This window comes from Phocoena sinus, chromosome 6 (genome assembly GCF_008692025.1).
Source record: "Phocoena sinus isolate mPhoSin1 chromosome 6, mPhoSin1.pri, whole genome shotgun sequence".
In the NCBI taxonomy this organism is placed as follows: domain Eukaryota; kingdom Metazoa; phylum Chordata; class Mammalia; order Artiodactyla; family Phocoenidae; genus Phocoena; species Phocoena sinus.
Window position 1 is genome coordinate 19,205,584 of NC_045768.1, and position 24,881 is coordinate 19,230,464.

Here is a 24,881-nt window from a genome sequence, read left to right on the forward strand (position 1 = left end):
CCACAACCACAGAGTGGAAATAAGAACCACCTTCTGTTCTAGATGTTTCCTTCATTTATCTAAACTACTTCTCTTTTCTTGGTCAAATGCCCACACAGGATGTTTCAATCCCCTCTGCTTCCCACCCAGTCTCCTTTCCATCAGAGCCTTAGTTGATGTGATGGCTGATTTTATGTGTCAATTTGGCTAGGCCATGGTACCCAGACATTTGATCGAGCATGTCTGGATGTTGCTGTGGAGGTATTTTTTAGATGAGGTTAACATTTAAATCAACAGACTCTGAGTAAAGCAGATTGTCCTCCATAATGTGGGTGGGCCTCATCCGATCATTTGAAGGTCTTAAGGAAAAGACTCACCCCCCTTCAAGGAAGAGGGAGTTCTGCCAACAGTCTGCCTTCAGACTCAAGCTACAACACCAACTGTTCCTTGGGTCTCCAGCCTGCTGATCACCCATTTTTTTCCTCTAGTTTTCAAGGCTATGGTCTTACTAAGGAAGACAAGTACCTGTAATCTGAGATAATGAACTTGAAGGAGGTAGGAGACTACAAGGAAACCATGGTTAAAGGAGAAACATGTGAATTTGTTCTTACAAATTTTCATCGCTATTACACTATGTGACCTTGGACAAGTCATTTCACATCTCTGAGCTTCTATTAGTCTCACAAAGTTCCTCAACTAATCAAGATATTATCATCCTTAGTGTTAGTACTTGTTTTTGGAGGTTCTACCAAGCACCAGCCACAGTGCAAAATTTAACTGGGATCCTGGGATTGTGAGTGTTGGAGTTTGAGGTTTTGCAGAGGTGGGGGATCAGATGATGAAGTTGGCACTCAAGGGTCACAGTTAGGGTTGTAAAGGCCAGATGGACACAAGGTAAGTGTTAGATGACCAAGTCATGGCTGGATTGTAAGATCCAGGTGGAGGGTAGAGCTGAGACCAGCACGTGGTCAGCTGTGATAGGACCAGTGATGTGGAAGCAGTAGGATCACAGTTGAGAGACAGAGAGTAAAAATGGCTATTTCTTCCCACATCTCTTGTCCTAGAAGATGGGATCCTAGTAAGTTTGTCTTTGATCCAAAAGAAACCATCTGTGATAGAGCCAGATTTACCTTCTGCCCTGCCAGGTAAGGAGCGGATGTTCTAGCAAACTCACCCATGGAGTCTGAGGATGGGAAATTCCCCTGGAAGCCCAGAATGAACCTGGGCCAAACTCTGGGCTTTTTCTGAGCAAACATTTTGAGAGAAACCAAAGCAATGATGATGTGGAAGAGCGACCGGGGCTGTCCCCTTTCACAGAAGCAAGGCTGATGAAAACACAGGGATTAGAACAGATGAATCATTGCCAGTCCTCTCCCTGAGACCGTTTGCTAGTGGCAACCCAATAAATACCGGATGTCCGAAAGCGCTGACGAGTCACCCACCGGGCCTGGGAGTTAGAGAGCTCACTTCCGAACTTGGTGGGAGGAGGAAGCGGGAGTGGAGACGTGGGGGCGTATCCCCCTTCCCGAATTCATGCTCCTCCTTTTGGTAAGATAATTTCCTACTCTTTCAGAAGTGTGGGTGATTCTAGAATCTAGATGAATGGTGCCTGCAATCCCAACCTTCCGTCCCTCCGGTGTGGGTGGGAATTCATGCTCCTCTATGACTTCTGCCCTTTGATGGCGAGGAGGAGTATGCTTGGAGGCAAGGGGGCATCTGCTCTGCTTTGGGTTATTAACAGTGAGGACAAATGAAAGGTCTTTAGAGCACGTCCTCAGACAGAATCTAAGGTGAGTAGAGCTTTAAAAGAGGCAACGTTCAGTTTGGTGTCTTGACTACAGTGGTGGGTACACAAAGTGACATTCGTGGTAGAATGTATAGAACAACACACACAGTACACACAGGCACAGAGGCAGAGGGAATGAGAAAAAGAGAGACAGAGAGAGAAGTACAAGTAAATTTGGGGAAATCTAAATAACGTAGTGGGTTGTATCAATCTCAACATCCTGGTGTCAATATTCTATCATACCATGGTTTTGCAAAATATTACCATTGGGGGAAACTGGGTAAAGGATACACAGAATCTCTCCATACTATTTCCTTGAGAAAAGACAAGTTTATAGAGGTATGATTCATGTAACATACAATTCACTCATGTAACATGCACAGTTCAACAGCTTTTAGTATATTCAGCATTCTACATCCATCACCACAGTTTTAGAACATTTTAATTATTCCCCCAAAAGAAACCCTGCCTCTGTTATCTAACCATCACCACAGTTTTAGAACATTTTAATTATCCCCCAAAAAGAAACCCTGCCTCTGTTATCTATCATTCCCCAACGCCCCCATACCCCTAAGCCATAGGAAACTGCTAATCTACTTTTTGTCTCTATAGATTGGTCTGTTTTGGATATTTCATATAATTCAAATCATACAATAGGTGGTCCTTTGTGACTGGCTTCTTTCACTTAGCATTTATTGTAGCATGGATCAATATTTCATTTCTTTTTATTGATGAACAGTATCCCATTGTATGGATACACCACATTTTATCATCTATTCATTAGTTGATGGACATACGGTTGTTTCCACTTTTCGGCTAGTATGGATACTTTTACTATAAATACTCTCTTAAACGTATACCTCGCAATGGAATTGCTGAATTATATGTTTACATTTAACCTTCTGACAAACTTCCAGACTGTTTTTCAAAACAGCTGCACCATTTTACATCCCCATCAGCAGCGTGGGAAGGTTCAAGTTTCTCCATATCCTCACCAACACTTGTCATTTTCTCTCTTTTTCTATTATGTTCATTCTGGTGGGTGTGGAATGGTATCTCACTGTAATTTTCATTTGTATTTCCCTAATGGCTAACGAGGTTGCCCATCTTTTCATGTGCTTATTGGCCACTGTATGTTTTCTCTGGAGAAATGTCTTTTCAGATCTTTTGCCCACTTTTTGAGTTCTTCATATTATTATTATTGATCTCTGTATTATTTCTAACAATGGCATATGAATTTACAACCTACAAAATTAAATTTTTTGAAAGACAGAATATTGGGGAAAATGGAAGGGTATTTAGGGGGAAAAAAAAAGCAGTAAAGGGCTTCCCTGGTGGCGCAGTGGTTGGGAGTCCGCCTGCCGATGCAGGGGACGCGGGTTCGTGCCCTGGTCCGGGAAGATCCCACATGCCGCGGAGCGGCTGGGCCCGTGAGCCATGGCCGCTGAGCCTGCGCGTCCAGAGCCTGTGCTCCACAACGGGAGAGGCCACAACAGTGAGAGGCCCGCGTACCGCAAAAAACAAATTAAAAAATAAAAATAAAATGCATCTCAAGAGTGTTACTCAGACAGCAATTTAAAGACTTTCAGGAATACAGCATGCTTCAGTGGCTCTATATTCCTATAAAAAAAAAAAGCAGCAAAGTTTCAACAAAGAGGATATTCAGATGGTAATCAAGCACATAAAAGGCATTCAACATCATTAGCCATTAGGGAAAAGTAAATTAAAACTACAATGAGATATAACTACACACCCGTCAAATTGGCCAAGATAAAAATTAATGACAAAACCAAACGTTAGTGAAGATGCAAAGAAACTGGGTCACATACGTTGCTGGTGAGAGATGGAAACAGCATAGGCACTCTGGAAACCAGCCTGACAGTTTCTTGTTAAAAAAAACATGCAACTGCCCTAAAACCCAGTAATCACACTCGGGCATTTATTCCAGAGAAAGGAACGTTTATGTTCACGCAAAAACCTGTGCAAGGTTATTCACAGAAGCCTTATTTGTAATAGCTGGAAACTGAAAACAACGCATCCAAAAGCTGAATGGATAAACCACAGAACACTACTCAGTGGTAAGAGGAAGAAACTATTGATACACTGAACCACTTGACTTGTGTGACTCTCCAGAGGATTAAACTGAGTGAAAAAACAACCTCAGAAGGTTGTATACGGTATAATGATATTTATGTAACATATTTGAAATGGCAAAATTATAGAAATGGAGAACAGATCAGTGGTTGCCAGGAGTCAGGAATGGGATGGGATGCAGGAGAGGGAGGTGGATGTGACTATAAAAGGGCAACACCAGGGGACAGACCCATGGAAACGCTCTACATCTTGATTATATCAATGTCTGCACCCTGGTTGTGACATGGTGTTACAATTTTGTGAGATGTTACCAATGGGGAAAAGTGATAAATCCAGTAATACACCAGATCTCTTGGACCGGTCTACCTTATCTCTAATAGTAGTGAATCTACAACTATCTCAAAATAACAGTTTAATTAAAAAAAGAGAGAAAGGCAGTTCCTTCACAGATCTACTTACAGTTCTACCAGTTACTGTGAGATTTTTGGGCAAATTAACATTGTCAGTTTTTCCACCTGTAAAATGGGGATAATATCTACTCAGGATGGTGGTAAGAATCAAATAAAAATAAAAGTGAAAAAAACTCGTAACTAATGAAGCATTACTACCACTACTACTGCTACTACAACTACCTCTGCTATTACCAGAATATTCTCTGTCCTCAGTATACATCCCTTAGTGGATATCTCAATATCAGAAACGTCCACTCATCATCATCTGACTTCTCTGTTGATAATGTAGCCATTGTGAGAAAGATACCAGAACACACACTAATTCATACTCAGGCGGGAGTGATTGTGGTTGCTAACATGAAAGCATTCAGGTGCTTTGAAGGGCTCAAGATTGGGAGAAATGGCCAAGATCTAGGCACTCCTCAAGACTTCTCAAAAAGGAGGGGCAGGAGAGAGCCACCCTGGAACCAGGTCACAAGTTTGATGGACTCTTAGTACCTGGAGGCTGGGACTTTTGACGTATGTGCCTGAATGTAAGTTTACTCTTAACCTTGTGGCCTGGGGAAGACCACTTCTCCTCCCTGCCTGCTAAGCAGGAATAACCATGCCTGCCTTACAAAGCTGGTCTGAGGACCACCCACATGAGATAATTCAGTGTTTCCCAAGCTTCAGTCATTCCGGCACCAGCATCCTCATTTCTACCAAATTCACTTAACTCCAGAATTGTCAATTATTTACTGTTCAATTTTTTTTTCATGAAATCAACCTTCCTGTTTACCCAACTACCCTTGTTTGTAAAAGAAAACAAAAACGGATGCCTGTTTGTTCACATTTTAACATCTTTGAAAGCAGCATGCTTACACTCAATGGTGTATGATGGTCACTTTGTAGAATGATATTTCTTTCTTAATGGAATATACAGTAATGATGTTTGTATAACCAGCAGCATTTAGATTCTATTATATATGGAATGTCACTTCTTTAAAAAACGAGGTTGCTTATTAAAAACAAAAGGAACAATTTAAATGAATAGATTTTATTAAATTACCCTTTAATTGAATTTCCAACAGAATTAAATTTCAGCTAAAGCGCGCTGCCTGCAAATATGTTAGCCTGAGACCTGCTCCTAAGCTATTTAAAAAGAGAAATTTAGTGAGCAAAGAGGGTTAGCAATGACCTACTAGCACTAAACTGATAGGAGCTTCACGATGAAATAGAGTATATAAGTCCACGTTGCTGAGAGTTATGCTATGCCGCACCTAAAGCTGTCTCCGTTAGCAGCGAGTATCTGCCTTTAAAAAGCACCTGGGAAAAAGCAATGAGTACCCTAGCAGACAAGACTTGCCTCACTGCTTCTGGGAACTGGAGGCGATACACTTAGCACCCTTAGCAGGATAGAAGAGCACAGTGTAGTGGGTCCACAGAGATACTATGTAGCAGTTAGAAAAGTCAACTACACGTACATCATGGAGGTGGATATAGTCTTAAAATAAAATATTGAGTGAAGGGAGAAGAAACTGAATAAAATATATATCATGGCACCATATAAGTATAAATTAAAAGCTTACACATTCACCGTGAATACTACACACTTTAAAAAGTTTACACATATCCTTATGATGGGGTGGGGGGGAAGGATAAGGGAGGGGATCAAGGGTGCAAGGAAGAAACTAATATTAATAAAATAAAAATGTAACAAGAGGCTGTTGTTCCAATGATGATACTATGCTCTGAGACAGAGTATATAACTCAACTATCCCTATAAAAATATAACTCTAAATGTAAAACTCCTATCAGTATCATATGTGTATACAGTAGGTATGCAATGAATGCTAGTTGCTTGACTTTAGGATAATCTACGAAGACTGTCTAGCGTGCCTTCAAGAATTCCAAGTGGTACTGAACTCTCAGTGGCTGTTTCTAGGTTGATGTCACACATCCTCTGAGTAGCCCCCTGGATTGGTCCTGGTCCCCCTACTCCTACATACATACACACACACACACACACACACACACACACACACACACACACCCTGAACTCCTCTAGTTCAGGATGACCCATGACCAACAATCATCCCTCCCCAGCACCATGGGGTATCTGAAGCCAAGCTGACTTCCCTGAAACAGACTTCTAGACCTAAGAGTTGAGCCAGGTGGACACTGCTTAGGTGGGAAACTGAGGCCAGAGAGGGCCAGAGACTTGAGGAAATCGCACAATGAGTAAGAGGCAGTTCCATGGCTAGAACCAGGCTGTTTTCCTTCCGTACATGCACACATCCTCCCCCTTCCACACACGGCCTGCAATGCCCTTTATCTGACCTACCAATATAAACCAGTGGCAAGGCTGCTGAGATAGAATTTCCATGTTGATGGGGCAGATATTCACATCTGGGGTGTTGCTCACCGGCCCCTGGGGAACTCAGACATCAGGAGGCCAGGAAATTGCTATGGGGGCCATAAGTACCCTTGCAGACTAGACAGAAGTGATAACCGACAAGGGTGTCATTTCTTAATGCATAATCACTAAGATGATCACTAAGAGTGATAGAAAGTCAGGCCCGTAGGTTGCCTAGCATCTTTGCCTCAGAGAGAGGGTGGGTGGTAGATGTAATAAAAGTGGTGGTCGGGGGAGGGGCAAGGGCATAAGTCATTTTATGAGAGTTGTCTCATATTCCTGAAGTGTATACTACTATATCCTTCTTACAGACACTAAGAGACTTCAGAAGGTTAAGTAACTTGCCAAAATTATTCATAAAGCTAGTGAGAGGCTGAAAAGTGACTTCACAGAGTGTGTCTGTCTCCAAAGCCTTAGTTTCCCACTCCCCCCCACCACTCCTTAGACCCCAAGAAGAAAATATGAGGTTCCATGGAGGTTTAGAGAAGAAGGCGCTTGACAAGGGGGATAGATCCAGGAGGATTTCATGTGCCTCCACCACTTGACACAGGTCTTAAATGAAGAATATGATTGGTACAGGTGGACTGGGGAAGGGCGTTTCAGGTGGAGAGAACACAGGGATGGGAAAGCACAGTGCATGCTTGGTCCACCAAGCGATGGTAGGATGAGAACCTCACGTGAGGGAAGTGGAGCAGAGACAGATGGGTATGAAGGATGGCTCCCTGCAGATGGAGGCAGACACAGCTAGTTTACCACCCAGTGTCCTCTGATTTGGTTCAATGAGGCAAAGTGCCCAGTTCAAAATCCCCCCGCCCCCTCCCAGACATTCTTGCAACTAGAAGTAGTTGTAAGATCCAGTTCTGGCCCATGAAACATGGGCAGAATCCAACGGCTGGAGCTCGTGGCTAACCTCTTTGAAAGGAAATGCCCCCTTTGGCATTTGGTCTTTCCTTTCTTGGCACCTGAAAACAGCTGTGACGCCTATAGGAGGAGCAGCCATCCTGTCACCTGAAATTGAAAGCAATATTCTAGAGCTGCAGATGGGAGGGCAGAAGGAAGGAGCCTGGGTCCTCGATGACTTTGTAAAACTACTTACTTTAGAGTGGAGACAGATGGAAACTCAAGTAGTCTGACTCCAGAGCCCACTTTACAATTAATTTGACCAGTGTCTGTGGTAGGGGGTTGGGGGAGGGTGGTCTCCTTTCATTGGAGCTCAACTCTCAAATGACTCTATGTAGGAAGCCTTGCCTGAGCCCCAGAAGAAATCAAGAGGCCCCCATTTTGTAGGTTTGTGGCTCACAGGTCTTTTCCCCCAGGCAGTTACAATTATTGGTGCCGCTGTTTGTATAATGCCTGTGTCCATTACCAGATTCTGAGCTTTGCAAGGGTCTAGTCAATATCTCTATCTCTATTTGTCTATATCCACATTCACATCCCTATCTATGTCCATATCAATATCCACATATCTATCACCTATCTATCTATCTATCTAAAACTATTGTGTCCCTAGTGCCAGCACAGTGCCATGTATGGCGTAAGTCCTCAAGTCTTTGCTAAGTAAGTGAATAAATGAATGAATGCCGTGAATGAAAGCCATGAGTAGAAACGATATCTTCAGGCTCCTCCATTTCCTTTATTTCTACTGAGAAGAAGACATGGATAAACAAGTTGGAGCGTCCTTGGTTCTTTATAAGAGCACAGAGAGCTCCGAAGAATCGGGGGCTGATAATTCAATGTGTTGTCTCTCCACGGACTTCCTTTGAGCACCACCTGGCTTCTTAGGGTGCAAACCGATTCTAAGGGCATGTCTATTTCCCTCTTTAGGAGAGCTCTGGTGGAAAAAAGGTTGGTCCCGCCTGAAGTCTGAGGATCAGGTGGGTGTGATTACTGAGATTCTTGCTCTCTGCCATTGCCCTGACTGTCCCCCACCACTGTGCGATCCCTGGGGCTGGTGGCAGAAAGCAGCAAGCCTTTCTGCAGCTCTGAATCAGGGCTGCCTTTGCATCATGCCCTGTCAAAGCCACATCAAAGGCTCGAGGTGGGTTGCCGGGTCTACACTGAAAGTCCTTGGGAGCCACAGCTCAGGGAGGCTCTGGGTTCCTGAGGCAGCCGCTGGCTACCTGGGGGACCAGGTACTTTCCTGAAGAGAACACATCATTTAGCTCTTCCTGTGATTTTACTGTAAACTCTTGGTTTATTACACATCTAAGAGGAAGGACGGGGAAAAGAAAGAGACACAGAGATACAGGGGAGGTTTGATCTGAAAGAAGCACAGCAAATAACACTGGGTTCTTACATGTTCAGAGCAGTGAGACACAAGCCCCCTTCTGAGAAGTGGAGACCAAGGCCCAGAGAGGGAAAGTGACTGCCCGTGGACCAGGAGGCTGAGAGGGCAGGAAGAAAAATCCAAGCCTCCTGATGCTTTGCCCACTGCTCTTTCCACACATCTGGACAGCCACTTTTCCTGAGACCCCCCAAAGAAGGAGGGGAGGCAGCTTCATGCACTGAGGGCCACGTAGCTCACGGCAAAGTGCACTTAGATGTCCTCCATTCTACCAGGTGCCAGTCACTGCATCGGGCATCTTAGAAAACACAGAAATGAAAAAGCCAAGGGCTCTACCCTCACAGAGCTCCCAATCCAGTGGGGGAGACAGCTACATGCACAGCTCAAGCCAACGCCAGGCGCACTGGGAGAAGGATTAGAAGGGCACAGAGGAAGCATGGAGGGTGGGGATGGGAGAGATACGGTGGAGTGGGAATCAAAAAAGGCCTCCTGGCCTTTGGGGTGAGCGTGCGTTCACTGGAGGAAGAAAAGTCACTGCAAGCAGAGGGATATGCACGGCAAAGGCCTCAAGGCGGGGAAGTACGCGGTTACATACTGGTGAGTCAGCGCTCTGATGACTCGTAGCTTGTTTGCGGGAGACAGTTGCAGAGAACTAACTAGGAAGGTAATTCCAACCAGCCCTGAAACCCCCAAAGCCAGGAACCTGGCCTTGTTCATGTCCGAGTGCCCAGTACAGGGCTGGGCACAGAAGAACCAGGCACTGAATGAACAGCATTGGGGCCTGACTGTGGAACCTTTGGGCCTTAATGAAATGTAAAAGAGTGTGAACAACGTCATCTACTACTACCTTGGAGTTTGTGTAGAAAACCCCCCACAAAGACCACTTACAAAGCAGTACCTATCAAATACCTTATATTCTGAAGCATGAACGTTCTATGTCAAGACTTGAGGGCAAGTGGCCAGACTGACCCCGTCACTTACCTGCAGGCTTTAAGAAAGGGCTTGCAATTCATTCTTCAGAGGATGAAGAGATCAAAGAACTGGAGCCTTTACAGAGAAAGAATTTGCTGGGGTGCTTTGGTTTCCTTCATCCTCATCCCATCACAGGGGAGGGGAGGGGAACGCACTTCCCCCAACCTCAATCCAAATGAAAGGTCTTTCCAGAGGTTACACAGAATGCTCCACCAGAGGCCCCTGGAGTGTGAGGGGTTTGAACTCTGGTAGGGAAGGGAAAACTACCTACTGGAGCCTTCAAATCTCAACTTATTTTATACTTCGTATGTCTGAAATTGAACATAAATAGGACATATTTACATTCAGAATGTATTTGCAGCATGGTTTTTTCACTCGTTGGAGTGATTTGTAGATTTGCCCTTGCTGTCGTATTTAGACCTAGTTCATTCAGTTTTAATTGCTATAGGATATGCCATCATGTTTCATTTATGCATTCCTTTATTATTTTTTTTTCTAAACTACAAAAGGAATGGATGATCAATACAGAGAACTTGGAATATAAAAGAGGGGATTTTTTAAAGCCTATTACACAGAGTGGTGATTTAGACGAATCAATCCTAGAAGCAGTCTGCAGCGTGGAGGCTGGATTGGTGAGGCAGAAACAGGAGGCAAGAGAGAGGATCCTGGTTTGAGTTAACAATAACCTCGTCACACAAGTGATGACTGGGAGCCAGGCTTCAAAGCCCAATTTTGCTCAGACTGCAAACCCCAAGCTCTTTTTCAGGATGTCATGTAATATATCAGCAACAGGGTGCCTGTCGAGACACCAAACAGGGTGTCTGTTGAAGGGATGGATTTTAAAGTTATGCTAGTCATTCTTCTATTTAGACATGGAAAAAGAAATTGCTTAGAAAAAACACCTTCTGGGATCCCTGAGCTACGTAAATGTAGGTGATACTCAGCGGCAAGGAGAGTCAGGAACTGAATCTTGTATTATTGTGTCAGAGCTGTTACTTCCGCGGACCAATGGCATACAAGGCAGCTTGCTGAGAAAGAGGGGTCAAGCTATATAAGGGGTACAGGGTGGGTCTTCTGGGAGAGAAGTGACAAGAGGACTCCACTGCTGCTCACTGAGATTTGATCAGAGGTCCAGGGAAGGGCAACAGACACCAGGAATAAAATTACCTTTAGGAAAAGGAAACACAAGCTAGCATGCAACACAGGGAAAGCTGGTTCAAGTGCAGTACTCAGGCAGAGAGAAGTGAGGTGGGCAAAAACGCCTGGGCTTAAGAATGTAACTAAAAAGAACCATTACTCTGGAGACCAAGTAAGATTTTCAGCCTGGACAAGGACCTGGACCAGCAAGCACATTACTGCAGACAGGGAAACTAGCCACAGGGCTCTGCAGGACTGATCTACAACAGCTTCGCTGTGTGGCAGGAAGAAGCAGGTGCTCAGAACCCAGTTTTCTCTCTGGGCTTGAAATTTAGAAAAGAACTGATTCTCCTCGAACTGAGTAAGTATCTAAGGTCCCTAGAAAATCTGGAGAAGTGGCAAGAGTATTAAAATGAAAAGGAAATACTTCCTTTCCTTCTAGTGGGAATGTAGGCTAACAAGCAATAATGAGTGTGACCTTATTCATATCCATCACAGGTCGTAGGGATTTTAGAAAAACCTTTTCTCCAGTCTATCAAACTCTATTTTCACGTACTTTCCCCAGTTCATATTTCGAAAGTCAAAAAAATTGGGAAGCCATTGCCTAAAGCCATCCTCACCCACCACCCAAAGATAGCCTTAAAAAAGAAAAAAAAGACAAGAATATTTACCTATTTTTGTGAATTTCATGCATGTCTCATTGAATTAACATTGGATTACGACATTCTTAGATTATTTGATCCTTGGAATCAAAATATGGAAGTGGCAGAGGAAAAAAAAAAAGCTGAAAGCATTTAGCTCTAGGAACTGTCTGATTTTAACGGAACTCACTTCTAGTACTGATGCTGTCCTACCCGACGGGGCTAATCTACAAATCCCAGAAGGCTTTCCTTGCTCAGATGGAGTAAAGCAGAATGGAATTTATGCAGGTGAATGTGAATTCTTGCTCTGCTATTGATGAGCTCTGTGACCTGGGGCAAAATACGTAAACTCTTGAAGCTTGTCATGGGTACAATCACACAGAATTTATACTAGCAATATCAGTTCTGGGTATTTTATGAGATAACACTTACTAGAAGGTGGTGGGAACACAGTAAACAGTGGATGCAGGAGATGTGTTTATCCATCTGTTCCTCCCTCATTCCTGCATTTCTCTGACTCCACCCTGGAAAATCCAATTTGTGGATTACAGGCTAGGCATGAGGGATGGTGAGGAGCTGTGGCAAGCATTCCTACACGTTCCCCCAAGGGATGCTCTCAGCGAGTGTACCTATCACCCACACAGCCCTGGGGGAACTAGGCTGCAAGTTGGGGTCTCCAGCCAGGTCCCTGGTGCTGTGCTAGGCCATGGTACTCTAAGATAAGGTGGAGATCCCCAAACGCCTGCCGCAGGCAATCCCATCGAGCTGAATACCTCCAGCATTCTAATTGGGTGTGGGAGTTTATGTTAATAGATGCTAATATCAGTTTGAAAAATTGAGAGGTATTCTCATAATACCATGTATTTGAACTGTCTCCTAAACATGCATATATCCATTATCTCTTTTGGTCTTTACAAAAAACTCATGAGGCTCACTGGGCAGGTACAGGTATCTCACCTTAGCAGGTAAAGAAACTGTAGCTAAAAAGTGAATCATTTTGCTCACGGTTACAAAATTAGTAAGTAGTAGAAGTGAATCCAAACCCAGAGGGTTCATCTTTATAGAGACATATTGGGTCAAGGGTATCCTCAGTTTTTATATCCATCCATGTCTCTGGGTATCAGCAGTATGACTTATTTTAGTGCCTGGTCATTGTGTCCTGTCATATGCCCCACAGGTTACCCATCCCATCTCACTGCTAAGTGCATTTATGAGTAGCCATGAGATTGTTAAAGAAATGCAAAGGGAAAAAAAAAGGAGAAGTAATCACAATTCTTTTCATTCATACTTCATGTTAACACTTGCTACAAATGATACACTCCCAGCTCTGTAGTAGTTTTTGAAGCCAAGATCCTGGATATCCCAGTATATTCTAGGAGAGAATGATATTAACTTATTATTTCATCTAAAATTAAAACAGCAAGTATTCTGATGAACAGGAAGACATCTTCATTAAGAAAAACATGTTAAATATGGAAAAGTATAAAAACGAAATATTCCACAATTCCAAAGTATGTATGTGTGTTTGTGTGTATGTGTGTTTCTGTGCTTTCCTTCTTTTCTCTGCTTATGAAACTTGTGGCCCTGGGCTTCCCTGGTGGCGCAGTGGTTGAGAGTCCGCCTGCCGGTGCAGGGGACATGGGTTCGTGCCCCGGTCCAGGAAGATCCCACATGCCGCGGAGCGGCTGGGCCCGTGAGCCATGGCCGCTGAGCCTGCGCGTCCGGAGCCTGTGCTCCGCAACAGGAGGCCACAACAGTGAGAGGCCCGCGTACCGCAAAAAACAAAACAAAACAAAACTTGTGACCCTGACTCTATTCCACTTACACTCACACTCTGTGGGCAGGAGAATCATAAACCCTACTGTTATCTCCTTTCTACTTATAGAGTGCAGTGTGGGGACACCATGACTAGGAATCTTATCTGGCCAAAGATGCCGAAAAGCTGCTGTCTCAAAATTTCCTCCTGGTCTTTTCGTAAGCATCACTGGGTCCATGCTTTATGATGGTACCCCTTTCTTTAAAAGTAGACAGGTTCTGGGGGACTGCCGGTTCCCCCAAAGAGACCTCCATTTATCAGGCAAAGTTGAGTTTTTACTCGTCACATAAGGGAGAACATCACCTTGAGAGGGTTTTAGTGTATCTCAGAAAGGGGAGGTCAAGGGCGTAGTCAACAGTGTAGGACAGGAAAGTCCTGAAGGGTGTGTTCATGAGTAAACAGTTGTTTGATGGGCAAGAGTGTTTGCCCTGTTGAGTCATCTACTGTCCTGAGAAAGGTGATATTTGCCCAGGTGAGCATTCAATCCTCCTGGGCAGAATAAATGGTTTTTATGAGCTGCCTGAGGTTAAATGAGGTTATTTACTGGTTTGCAGCTTTATCTTTCTGGGGAAAAATTTGTAAAGTCTGGAACAAATTGTAAAGTCACGTTGGGCCTCAGCTTCAAGTCCTGATCACTGAGCTCTAGAAGTGCAGGTACCTCCATCCACCAAGGAAACCAGAGGATGAACCAAGAGAGGAAAGACTGCTCTCCATCCTCACCGAGCCCTACTCCCATGATGGGAATGCTCCCACAGTGGGCTGCCTTAGAGAATTAATTATCTGCATTAATATGAGAGGATGAAGACGTGTTTGAGTGGTGCGTGTGTGTGTGTGAAAGGAGTGGGGTGGAAATCAGGAAGAATCCTCAATTTCTACTTCTCACTGGCAACAATAATTTAATAATCATCAAACTTGGATATTCACCAAACTGGAGGAGGGACTGTATGGTATAGCTCCCAGAGGGACATTTGGCAATGTCTGGAGACATTTTTGGCCATCTCAAGTGGGAGAATAGTGCCATTGGCATCTAATGAGGAGAGGACAAGGACGTTGCTCAGCATCTTGCGAAGCACAGAACAGCCCAGCCCCCGCCTGCAACAAAGGACTGTCCAGCCCACGATATCAAGTGTGCAGAGGTTAAGGAACCCTGAACTATAAAAAAATAAAGGTTCAGGGCTTCCCTGGTGGCGCAGTGGTTGAGAGTCCGCCTGCCGATGCAGGGGACGCGGGTTCGTGCCCCGGTCGGGGAAGATCCCACGTGCCGCGGAGCGGCTGGGCCCGTGAGCCATGGCCGCTGAGCCTGCGCGTCCGGAGCCTGTGCTCCGCAGCGGGAGAGGCCGCGGCAGTGAGAGGCCCGCGTACCGCAAAAAAAAATAATAAATAAAAAATAAATAAATAAAGGTTCACTCAGGACATATGAAGAAGGAGGGCAGAAGCAGGGACCAGGAGACAGGAAAGCAAGGACAGGAAACATGAGGACCCTCTGGAAAGCAGTCAACTTAAAAAGTGGCTTAGAACAATATCGTACATATTGTTAGTAATCTTTTATAATGGTTCAGCATTGCAGTGAAGCACCATTTCTGTTTAACATTCTAATATTATGGGACAATTATATATCAGAGAGGACAGGGGGTACCCAAACTCACACAGCAATGTAGCATGAGAGCTGGGTCTTGAACTTAGGACATCTAATTGTTTACTCTTCCATACCATGCATTGCGCTCAGCGAGCTCATCCAATTACAGTCTATAAAAATACATTCCAGAAGATCTATTGCATAAATTAACTATTCTCCTTTGAATCCTGGAGATCAGAATCTCCATTTGCCCACATAATTGGTGTTTTAAACAGCTTCCATAAAACTCCAGTGACCTGTGTAAACTACCCATGATGCAACAGCAGTTTACTTGAGCAAGAGACAGACAATCATAAAATAAAAGTATCAGTGTCATCTTGCTGGTAGCACCAAAACGATAAAATATAATCCTAAAGTCACTTGCTTCCTCCAGCCCTTTAAAATCCAGATAAAGCTGACTCAAATCACTAACTTCATGCTCCACGGAAAAGCAGAGCCTGTAAGATTTCTGCACATTTCCAGGGAGGGACTGCATTCTGATGCCTCCAAATCGGGGTTCCTCATTCTTCAAGTGCTGCTTATTCCACATTGCTACAGACCAGACAAGAAATCCAGCCCTTCCTCAATTCCTACATACACTTTCACACACACGTGTGGCATCTTGCACGAAGAGCTGATAAGTATAGTATACTTACTTGAAGATTTACATAGGAGATAGGAAAGGGGTTACATACCAACAACTTCAAATTGAACAGTAAAGATCTTCGTTGTGAAACTTTCCTCGGGCCACCCTGCCACAAGGGAATTCCCATGGGATGTTTTTCCCAGGGTCACCTGGAAGCGGTAGAGGCACTCCCTCCATGTACTCATAGACCAAGGGACTTGGAGAGCAAAGCACTGGTTTCATTGCAGCCCTAACCTGGCCCCTCAGCCAGCCAACCTGAGCAATGGCAACTCTCAGAACCTGCATACAGTGGCTCTGCCTTTACCCCATGTAGTCCTCAGTCACCCACCAGCTCTCTAGTCCCTCCTTCCCCCCACCCCTGGCTCCCTTTATATGCCCCTGATTTCTCCTTTTCCTCACTGACACAGAGATAGAGACATATCTCTAAATTCCTCTTAGGTTCCCAAGTTGGACAGCTTAGCCCGTTTTTCTTTTCCTTGAGCTCTTACCAACCCTCTTGGAGTCTTACCTGCCACTCAGAGTGACTTGACACGTGAGCTTTCCAAATCAGAAGAATCCCTTGATAGATGAATTCTGGCACCAGCTATTAAGACAATAAAAAGTTTACTGAGTTAGAAAACAAAAATATACAATACCTCCAAGACATTTTTCTCACAGAGGAAGATACATAAATATACCTCCCTGAAAAGCTGAGGCCAGGGGTGGAAGAGATCATAAAGTCCTGTCAAATGCCCCATTCAGTAGTTGTCACTCTTTGATCCACCTCCAAGAAGGGCGTGACCAGCCTCTACCTAATGGAGAGTCATTCTTTGCCAAGGCAATTCTGACCCACACTGTACCTGCCATCATTGGACCTGGTTCCATCACAGGATGAGGGAGAGGTGATACTTTTTATGGCCCCCATGGCACAGGTTCAAATGTTTTAGCATAGAATTTGAGATTCTTCACTCTTTGGAAGCCACCTAAATCTCTAGCCTTCCCTCCCTCTTCTCTCCCCTACACACTCTGGTTTTCATGCCTCTGGCCTTTGTATATGTTGTTTTTCCTGCCTGGAATTCTCTTTGTCATATTTCTAAACCTGGAAAAGTTCTGTTCATCTCTAAAATCCACTGCAACTTCCCCAGGTAGAGTAGTTCAATTGCTCCTTTGTTTTCCTGGAGCTCTCCTACATATCTTTATTATATAGCACATAGCAGACCATATTGGAATGTTTTGTTAAATCCTCAACCTTCCACTACTACCTAAAAGAAACTTCATCATCTATCTCTCCAGCTTTTAGCACAAGGCCTAGGCCACTGTGCATAATACACATTATTACTGAATTACTGTACTGAAGTACTGTACAAAAACTGTATCCCCTCTTTGACAGCCTTCAAATGCATGAAGACAGTGACCTTGCCCATCCTATTCATCTCTTCTCCACCGAGACTCCTAGAATCTTTCACTAATCCTTCCTTCACATGGACCCTGGCTCCCTCTCCATCTTTGTCCCCGTCCCTTGTATACGCTCCCATTTCCCAAGGTCACTCTGACAACTGGGACACAATGTCATACTTTCAGGAGAGCCCTGCAGGTTCTCAAGAACTGGCACCTGGAGGAAGAAGTGCTCATGTAAATATTCAGGACTGCACTGCCCTACAAGAGCAGGGATAGGGGCCCTCAGATCAGGCAGGGCCAGGCTCCTAGACCTGCCTCAACATTAGATGGGGCCCTTGGGTACATTTGCCACACACCTGGCCAACTCCAGAGTCCTCACAGCTCTGAGCTCTGTCCTGTGCATTCTACTTGCACAACTGCCAACTTCCAGATTTTTTTCTGCATAGCTGGAAGGATATTTACATTTTTTAAATAAAATTTTGTCATCTCACACATGCCATTTCGTAAACTGTTTTTTCATGCAAAAATTATGCTGTGCACAAGTACCTTTCCGGGTTATTAAAGATACATCTAACATAGGGATTCTTAACATAATGTTCCATGGACTGACTTTCGGAAAATTGAGATTTCTAAAATTGAAAGTTGACGTTTATGTGTATGTGCATATATGGCTTTTTATGGGGAGAAGATCTATGGTTCTTGGAGACTCAAAAGCGTCCATGAGCCAAAAATTAAGAGCAACCCATCATCACTTTTTTTGGACACACAATATTCCACTATATGATTGTGCCATGCTTTATTTTTAAAATTCCCTCTTGTTGGACATCTAGGCTGTTTCCACTGCATTGATACTACAAGGAATTCTTCTCTGGCTCTTCCTGTGGAGACAGGTGCTCATTCATTCATTCCTTCAGATGAAGCCGAAGAAGAGAATTGTTTGCCTAAAGGACATGAACCTTTTTAAGGCAATTCTCTGGTTCTTATTTGATTGCTATTTGAAGGTTCTAGCCCTTGGTTTTTCAAGTCCAACTCTGGACCATCTCAAGCTCTGCTCTGAAGCTCCCCCACAGTGCAGCACCATCTCAAGTCTGCCTTCATCCAGCCACCCTTCGCTCCAGTCAAGGGTCTTCACGGCGAGCTCCTCTGGCTTCTCTCAGCTACAGGCAGCCTCCTTGAATGGATCTGAGACAGACCATAGGACTCAGTCTCAACAGACTTTTGCTCAAGCTACATCTCTGTCACATACTATCTGTGTAATCTTTGCCAATTCACTCAACTCCTCTGTGTGACTGGAGATGATCATTTTTGCCCTAAGAATAAGTGTCTCATTTTACAAGTGAAAAATGTGACCTGGACATGATGTGACTTATTCAAATAATGACCTTCTTTGCACTCCAGGCTCTAGAAGGACAGGTGAGGATTTAGAAACCGAGGCATCCCTTGGAATTTCCTTATGAACTATCTTGCCATTTCCCTACTTTCTACCAGAGGTAATGAAAAGCTTCAAATTTCCAGAGGCATTTAATGATGTGAAATTAACTATGTGAGTCACAAAGCAATTCAATTCTGGATTAACTGATTGAGAGATTATTTCAAACCTTCTCAAAAAGGGGCGGCGGGGGGGGGGGGGGGGGGGGGAGACTAATCCTTTTCAAACTGAAACCTGAAACCTGAAACCTTTAGGGAAAAATCTCCATGTGCTCTTTTCCACCTTCTTCTCCACAATGAGCTATGTCTGCCAAACCACTAGGTGAAAACTATAGGGTGAGCCCTGAGCCACAGGAATGCATCTGCAGAGACAGGTAGCTGGGGAGACAGAGGAGAAGTTCTGAGTCTCTAGGCAGAGCTTCACTCATAATGGCAAAGCTCTAGCCTCACAGCCTGGTGTCCTCTAAACAACCCTACGTGTCCCAACATGACAATGGTATTACCTGCTTTAGGACTGCACTAGATAGATAGAGTATAGGTTTGGCTGATGTAACACAGACCCAAATCGGCAATGGTACAAGCAAGGTTATGTGTTAGTTCTCTTTCCAGGGCTGGGATGGTGCCTCCATAATTATCAGGGCAGCATATCACAGCATCCACTGGAGTCCACTGCCTGTGCTGCTTGGACCCACTTCTTCATATTAGTTCCGGAAACATTCCTTCAGGATTCTAAAAGGTTTATAGGGAAACTACAGCCCCGACCATACTGCTATTTGTCTTGGGGCTTTAAGTCAGTCATCATTCACTGCTCCACTATGCATTCTAGATTTTCCCTCACCCTCAGCTAGAAGTTAATGGCATGACCCATTCACCCATTCATCCTGGAAGAGTCTGAGGCCATGGTCACCTGCCCTCCTTAGACTGTGACTGCTGCATTTGTCCATTTACTATCAAGATGGGGTAGAAGAGGGCTTCCCTGGTGGCGCAGTGGTTGAGAGTCCGCCTGCCAATGCAGGGGACATGGGTTCGTGCCCCGGTCTGGGAGGATCCCACATGCCGCGGAGCGGCTGGGCCCATGAGCCATGGCCGCTGAGCCTGTGCGTCCGGAGCCTGTGCTCCGCGGCGGGAGAGGCCACAGCGGTGAGAGGCCCGCGTACCACAAAAAAAAAAAAAAAAAAAGATGGGGTAGAAGAACACCAGCAGAATGCCCAAGTGGATCACCTGGAGGCCAAACATTACTTCTTACCGTTACTGAGCACTTTCTCCTCCTCATCAGAAATAATTATCTTCATCCGGATGGTGACTCCTCTTCTTGCATGATGTTCCCCCTGGGACAAGGAGCCCAAAGCTCCCTGGAAACAGTAATAAACTATATTTCAATGGTCTCTCTCCATGTTCCCTTGAAAGTATTCCCTTTTGTTAACCAAGACCTCCGAACACTCAGTGTTCAGATTTTCCATAACGGATGCATAAATTCTCCCAGTGAGGATACTCTCACTGCTACCTCCCTTGGTTACCAGTCCATATATTCTACCTTTTGAGGGCACAGTGACATACAAAGATCATTGATTTAGAATATACACTGCATCCTGGAAGATGACACATCATTCTAACACTAGTGCCTCAGCTATGTCTTCAACAAGCCATTCCATCACTCTGTTAGGTTGGCAATTTCTGGATGAGTGGAATGTGATATGATAAGTGAATCTCCAAAGCCTCTTTAACTGTAAAGTGGGTCCCCCCACCCCCAGTCTGACACACTGTTACATGGCATCCACTGGCAGTGAATGGTACAGTCTTAAAGCTCCCAGATAGTGATACCAGGTGAGGCCCTGCAGGCAAGAAAGGCAAAGCCACACCTGACCTATGTACCTATTCCTGTCAAAAGGAATCACTGCCCCTTCAAAGTGAATCTTCCTAGGGTTTATCTCCTGCCCCCTAGGAAGAGTGTGCATGTGTTGTTAACACCTCTAATGTACTTGACAGTTCTTACATATATGGTCCAATTATCACGACATCATGAATATAAGTGTGATATTCTTCCTAATGTTCAGACAGTTCAGGTTTCCTCGGAATATATTATGACAGAGGGAAAGACAGCTAACATAGCCCTGGGGCATGACTAATGTATACTATTGTATGTTCTAAGTGAATACAAACTGTATCTCACTCCCTTTTCTGATAGGGATGGAAAGAACACATTTGTCATACAAGTGGCCACATTCCATGTATCTAAGACCCTGTTAACGACCCTATTAAAGGTACCACATCTTGTATAACAGCTGCAAGTAGAGTTCCATCTAGGTTGAGTTTGCAGTAGACTCGATCATCCTCCAGGAACCATCTGACCTTTGTAGGGGCCACACTGATGAATTAATGGCGATAAGGAAAACCAACCCTATGTCCTAGGTCTTTAAGGTGACACTGATCTCTGTCACTTCCCACAGCATGCAATATTGTGTTGACAATACAAGGGAAACTAGAAAACATTTTGAATGGAAAGACAATAGTACAACATATGAAAATTTGTAAGAAACAGATGACACAGTGCTTAGAGGTGAAAGATTACACCATTAATTTTAAATCCTTTTAATTTTCTAATGTAAAGTATGTAAAGGTAAAATTTCCCTCTATGTTCCAGTTCAAATGCTGCCTAGTTTACTTCGTATTATCTTTTTGGACCTATAGATTATTTAGAAGTATGTTGTTTAATTTCCAAATATTCAGGAAGCACCATTTTGTTACTGATTTCTAATTTAGCTCTGCTACTGTCAAATAATATACTCTGCATGGTTTCAGTACTTTTAACTTTATTGAGAACTGTTTCATGGTTCAGCAGTCAAGTCTATCTCGGTGAATGTGCCATGAGTTCTGAAAAGAATGTGTATTCTGCTGTCGTGGGTAGAGTGTTCTATAAATGTCATTTAGGTCAATTTTGTTGATGTGTTCAATTCTTCTATACCTTTAGTAATTTCCTGTCTAATTTCATAGGAAGAGCATGAAGAGCTCTTTGCAGAAAGAGCAATGTTAAAGTCTCCAAGTATAATTGTGGATTTACCTAATTCTTCTTTCTGTTCTGTCCATTTTTGAGTCATATATTTTAAAGCTCTCTTAATTGGGTAGTTTAGGATTATGTCTTCTTGATGAATCACCCTCATGTTCCTATAAAACGTCCCTCAGTCTTGATAATATTCTTTGTTTTGAATTCTACTTTGTCTGATATTAATATAGCCAATTCTTCTTTCTTATGATTAGTATGTGTACATTACATCTTTTTTCAATACTTTGAATTCTAACTTATCCGTGTCTTTGTGTTTAAAGTGATTTCCTTATAAGCAGCACACAGTCGGTCTTGCATTTTTATCCAGTCTGGACTGATTTCTGCCTTTTAATGGGAATGTTTACCATTTATATTCAATATAATTAATAATATAATTAGGTAAATTTACCTTCTTGTTATTTGTTTTGGATTTGGCCCAAATGCTCTTTGTTCCCTCTTTTCTTTTTCCCTGTCTTCTTTTGGATTAATTGAATATTTTTTATCTTTCTAGTTTAATTCCACTATTGGGTTATAAGCAATACTTCTTTGTTTATTTGTTTGTTCACTAGGGTTCACAATATGCGTCTCTAACTTATCACAATCTACCTTCAATTAATATTATACTACTTCACATATAAATTAAAAACCTTGTAATAGTATACTTCCATTCACCTCCTCATGTACTTTGATAAATTTTATCATAAAATTTATTCTCACATAGATTAAAATCCACAATATATTGGTTTGATTTTGCTTTCAGTAATCAATCATTTTTACAGAAACCTAATATACTTAAATTTAAAAATTATGTTACATTTACCATTTCTAGAGCTTTTCATTTCTCTCTGTAGATCCAAATTTTCATCATTTATTTTCCTTCCATGTGAAGAACTTCTTTTTTAACATTTCTTGTAATCCAGGTCTGCTAGCCAAAAATTCTGTTTTTTTTTCTGAAAAAGTCTTTGTTCTGTTTTCAATATTGAAGAATATTTTCGTCAGATATATAAATCTAGTTTTACAGTTTCTTTTTTCTTTCAGCACCTTGAAGACGTTTTTCTACTGGCATGCATAGTCTTTTTTTTTTTTTTTTTTTTAATTTATTTTTGGCTGCATTGTGTCTTCGTGGTTTGGTCTTAGTTGCTGTGTGCGCTTTCTCCAGTTGCCGCCAGTGGGGGCTACCCTTCTTTGCCGTGCGCGGGCTTCTCATTGCGGTGGCTTCTCTTGCTGCAGAGGTTGGGCTCTAGGCGTGCGCGCTTCAGTAGTTGTGGCACGCAGGCTCAGTAGTTGTGGCACACGGGCTTAGCTGCTCCGTGGGATCTTCCCGGACCAGGGATCAAACCCATGTCCCCTGCATTGGCAGGCAGATTCTTAACCACTGTGCCACCACGGAAGTCCCTGGCATGCATAGTCTTTGATGAGAAATTGGATTAATACGTTTATTCCTCTATACATAATTTTTTTCTGGCTGTTTTTAAGATTTTTCTCTTCATCTCTTGTTTTCAGAAATTTAACTAATTTAATTAATATGCGTTTTGTGTGTTTTTCTTTGTGTTTTTCCAGCTTGAGATTTGATGAACATCTTGGATCTGTGGATTTATATTTTTTAATCAAATTTGTAAAATTCCTTGTCATTATCCTTCAAATGTTTCTGTATACATATGAATTTAATATATGACAAATGTGTTTTTTAAGTCAGTGGCAAACATACATCCTATGAAATAAATGGTTTGGAACCTTTATTTTTTCCCTCTACTTCACTCCATTCACAAAAATAAATTGCTTTTATATTAACAACCTCACGTAAAGAACAGAAATATAAAAGTTTTCCGTGAAAATAAGAGGATTAGTTTAAGAACTTAGTGTAAAATATTCAAGTTATTGCCCTAGCAAAACCTGTATGTATTTATACAAAAATTACTGGCCCTGATAACACTTAACTATTGGCCAGCTGGGCAGGCACCCCCCCAGCCATCCCCCAAATCAGATCTGCCATATGTGATTGTGTGGTTTATGACAACCGTGTTCCAAATATTTTTTTATCAGCTGTTCTTTGAAATAAAAATGATGAAAATCATGTGTTTCTTTTTAAAAAATGTTCCCTTGTGTCTGGTTCAACTGCAACATATAGTAAAACAATAACAATAATGTTTTAAACAAAATAGAAATCTATTTCTCTCTCATGTTAACATAGCAGTTCAAGGTTTATACAGAGGCTTGAATATCATCAGGTACGCAGACTCCATCCCTCTTACTGCTTTGTGGCTTCCAGCTTGTGATCCAAGCTCCATATATCTTACCCATTTATCTATTTTATTTTAGCCAGCCAGGAGGAGAAACAGAGGAGAAAATCACGCCCCTCCCTTTAAAAATATTTCCTGAAAAAATGTCAACAGTAATTCCATTTATACCCTACGGTCAGAATTTAATAACATGGCCATGTCTAACCACAAGGAAGTCTGGGGAATGAGGTTTTGTCCCGGGCTACGGTTTCCAGGTAATTTTCAGGTGCTGCATTATTGAAGGAGAAGGTGGAGGACAGACATTAGGGGACAAATAGCCTTTCCGTATTGCTCATTCTTTCCTTCAACAAATCCGTCTGGCCACCAATATATAAGGCACTAGTAACAGACTCTAAGAATGAACTTACATACAGTCCCTCCCACATGAACTAAGAACACGTATCTCTTATTCCCTGCTTACAGCCTATTTTCAACCAGTTTTGTGTGTAATTATATTTTGCTGGTTTAGTTCCTACGAATCACCATTACTAAGCTCCACGTAGAGCTCAGCACTACATTACGCACCATGAGAGATCCCTGAGTGTTAGAAGGAAAGAAAACTTCAGAGATCACTTAATCCTTTGTGGTTAAGAAAACTGAGGTCCAGAGAGAAGGGACTTACCCAAGATGCCTGCTTCAATCTCTTTGCTGGCAGGGACTCAGATGTCTATCTCCAATCACCACACAGTTTGTCAGGACTCTGCAATTCAAGAAGTAAAAGCTGAGCTTCCCTCAGGATTCCCCTGCTGTGTGAGTCATAGAGAAAAACCCCTGGGGACAGCCAGCAATTAACAAAGCTGCTGCTCTAAGAAAGTAGCTTGCTAGACACTTGAACTTCTCACTATTAAATGGGAATTGATCCCACCTAGACTGCTAAAATATCTTTCATACCAGCATCCGTACCTGGAAAGAAACCGGTTAGCGGAACGTGCTGGATTTA

The 24,881-nt window shown here is 43.1% G+C and overlaps 1 long non-coding RNA gene across 1 annotated transcript; it reads right to left on the reverse strand.

Moving 5' to 3' along the window:
* Positions 1-3,329: 3,329 nt before the first annotated feature.
* LOC116756147 lies at positions 3,330-24,641 on the reverse strand. Its single transcript, XR_004350540.1, has 4 exons — positions 24,564-24,641; positions 19,869-19,974; positions 16,326-16,400; positions 3,330-3,385 (listed from the first exon to the last, which is right to left on the reverse strand). It is a non-coding gene; the product is annotated as an uncharacterized LOC116756147 (long non-coding RNA).
* Between the last annotated feature and the right edge of the window lie 240 nt (positions 24,642-24,881).